Below are 3,675 nucleotides of genomic sequence, written 5' to 3' on the forward strand. Positions count from 1 at the left end.
AAATAGGACTAGGACTCTATTCCCTAACTGATGACAGAGGGAATCTGGAGAGCTAGTGTTCCACAGCAGAAAAGCCACCACTTTGGTACGTTAAAGTCCAAATACATTATCCTGCATTAAATATCATTCCCACAGATTCTCCCCTAACAACTATGTTGCCTTAAAGTGAGCACATAGGTGATTCTATCTCCCTCCTATGGAAACAGACATTCTTTTGTTATCTTCTCCCACTGCGACACCCATCCCCCCTCATACCTTCTCTCAATGCAGGTATTAGGTTTCCTCACCTGTGAGCTCAGGAACTTTATTGTGGTTACCACCCACCGTGTGACGTATGTAACTACTGAATATGCATGGCTTATGTCGACCTAAAAATATCCATCCCTACAGTAAAGACTCTCTGTAGGGGCCTGGCTGCTGGAATCATTGCTGTCCTGGGGGTGAGCATGCTACCATGAAATGTGTCTGATTCCTTTATTTTATTCTCTCTCCTATCCTCCAGGACTTTACTATGATCTTTCTATATTATAACCATACAATTGTGCCTACAGAACCTTTGGTTGTTAGAGACTGATTTACTGTTACTGATGCTTATCTTTTCAGGAAGTAGTGAATTTGAGATTTAGAGTGATTTCCCACTATTTTGTTTTTATTTCGACTTAAAGTGAGGCCAATCAGCAGTGAGGTATGGCTTTATCCAACTCTATTCATCTAGTTAAGTTTAGGAGCAGAATCAGTGGATAAAACGCAAACTCACTGCCATTAAGTCAATGCTGATTCATAGCAACCCCCTGTGGTTTTCCGAGACTGTAACTGTTTATGGGAGTAGAAAGTCCAGTCTTTCTCCCTCGGAGGTGCTGGTGGTTTTGAACTACGGTCCCTGTGGATTGCAGCCCAATGCCTAGCTACTACACCATCAGTGGATAGTTGGGATTAATATGAGTTGTTTCTCCAGCTTACTACAACAGAGGTAGTGAGGTTGAGTTTAAGAGCGCGGGTGGAGTCTGACAAAGTAGCAGCATAAATGGGTTCCAAAAACTAAACTCACTGTCATTGAGTCAATTACAACTCATGGCACCCTATAGGCCAGTTAAACTGCCCCGTTGGTTTCTGAACCGGTCACTGTTTAGGGGTCTTAGAAAGTCTCCTGCAGAGTGGTTGATGGTTTCAAACTGCTGACCTTGCGGTTAACAGCCCACTAAGCAATCCACTACACCTGAACAGATTGCTCAAGTGGAGACGATTGAGCTGGAAAAGCAGAGTGTTATGATTAGAGATTGAGATCACACATGCTTTACAAATGTTTTTAATTATGCAATGACAATTAGGGTTAGAATTCAATTAAAATTCACGTCATTGTGCTAATGTGAGGCCAAGGGGGTGGCTGGATGGACAGGGCAGCAGCTGTGTGGGGCTGACTGCAGAACTTCACTAACTCTACACATGGAGGAAGCTGGATAGAAGGGCAGGGAGAGGGGGCATACAAGATGAGGCACCCCCCCACACACATCAGAATCCCCCCTCCCAAAGCTATGTATTTATTTATTTTAACAAAACCTTATCACCTGCAAAGTACTCTCCATTGCACCTAGTATACTTGTCAAATCTGCTGTTCGATTCTTGGAGACATTTTTCAAACATCAGTTTGGATGGCTGACAGCACTTCCCTTATTTTTTTCTTTCCCTCTTCCACCTCATCATATCGCTGTCCTCTTCATTTGCAGAAACAAAAAAAAAATGTTGCATGGAGCAAGTGAGGAAGGTGCACAGGGTAAGCGAGGCATGCTGTTTGTTGCTAAAAAATGGCATGCTGAGATGTCTGCGTGAGCAGGTGCATTGTCATGGTGGCAAAACCAGTCCCGTCTACCACAAATCAGGCCTTTTTTGTCGCATACTGTTATGCAATCTTTTCAAAACCTCCAACTCCAAGAAAGCTTGATTAACATTCTGACCTGGTGGAATGAACTCCAGATGCACCACGAGGAGACATTTTTGTCCATTTGGGAAGTTGATGGATGTCCTGACAATGTGTGTCATCAATTGACATTTCACTATTTTTTGAAAAGAGTTTTTCATACACTTGAGTTTTTTTCCCATAGCATTGCCCTTGTTAGCTGTGTTCAACATCACAACAGTTTGGGGGGCATTTTTTCCAAACAGAAAACAAAATTTCAGCTTTCTCTTAAATTAGCCATCACGAAAAATGAGGTTCGAGAGAAACTGGTTTTGCAAAAAAATTCAGTGACCAGACAGAACCTTCCCAGGTGAAGCCACTGGGTGCACTAACACAGAGTGAGTTGCTGGATGCTCACCTAGCAGGAAAAACCCATAATACGAAAGCTCCGCCCAGTGGAGCTTTTTTCCAATTTTTTTGGGGGGGTACCCCCTTGTAAACTTTGCAGTGTTTGCCAGATTGTCTCTTATTCCCTCACGCCAATGTAATGCCCTTGTTGCTGCAACAGACTTGAAGTTCTGAGGTGGAAGGATCAGTCCTTTGGTGGTAAATTCCTCTTTGACTAGTTGGCTTTCTGAACTCATCCACTTTAGAATCTTTTTGTATTGTTCTGTTAAGAAATCACGTCCTACTCAATCTCTAATGGTAACATAGTTTTCCAGCTCAATCTTCTCCACCTGAGTAACTTTCTCAGGACTTGTAACCCATTGGAGTAGGAGCCTTGGGAGTACAGTGGTTAAGTGTTGGGCTGGTAACCACAAGGTCCGCCGTTTGAAACCACCTGTCACTCTGCAGGGAGAAAGAGGAGGCTTTCTACTCTTGTGAAGAGTTGCAGTCGAGGCAACTCGCAAGAGCGGCTCCATCTGCCCTGGAGGGTGGCGAGACAGAATGGACTTGATGGCAGTGAGTTGGGAGAAGCCGTTGATGTCACTGCTTTGTCAGACTCCACCACCCTTCCTAGACCGGCCTCATTTGCTGTGCAGGCCACTTGTTTCAGCACTGCCTGCTGCTGTTTCTAAAAGATACCCGAGAACAGGAATATGCTCTATATAATGCCACAAAATCTCAGAATGTAAGCAGTTCTCTACAGGCATCTGGGATAACAAGAGTGCATTCTTTAAAGAGTGTCGGGAGTCTCTAGGTGGCCTCTCATTGGCCACTTCATTGAAGAGGGGGGGGTGGAAACTGTAAGGTCCCAGGCCAATAAGGGTAAACGGAGAGCAATGTCACTTAGGGTTGAGGATGTTGCTATCGAGTTGAATCCGACTCTGAGTGACCCTCTGTGACAGAGCAGTACTGCCCCTAGCCTTTCCTAGGCTGTCACCTTTATGGGGGGGATCACTAAGTTTTCGTCTCCTAAGGAACATCTGATGGGTTTGAAGTGCCCACTGTTTGGTTAGCAGGTGAACGTTTACCCACGGTGCCCCAAGGACTAAGTTACAAGCAGAGGCTGGTCCGATCTTCAATGAGTCTTTGGGTTGGGCTCCTCTATGTAGTTCTTCATGGGGTAAAGAACAGCTTAGTCCCCCCATATTGACTCTCTGCTGGAATTATGAGTATTGAAATAGCAAACTTTTTGTAGGGATATGCTGTAAGAGGTAAAGGTTTAGCCCCCCCCCCCCCACGCTTTTTTAAAACATTTTCACAGAGGAAAGCCTTCGGGCATCTTTTCTTGTTTAACAATTCCTCCCTCGTGCTCCATAAACAGGTCCAGAGGCTCT

The sequence above is a fragment of the Echinops telfairi genome, unplaced genomic scaffold (assembly GCF_000313985.2).
Source record: "Echinops telfairi isolate 266 unplaced genomic scaffold, ASM31398v2 ScPeMD7_7424;HRSCAF=8462, whole genome shotgun sequence".
Lineage (NCBI taxonomy): Eukaryota > Metazoa > Chordata > Mammalia > Afrosoricida > Tenrecidae > Echinops > Echinops telfairi.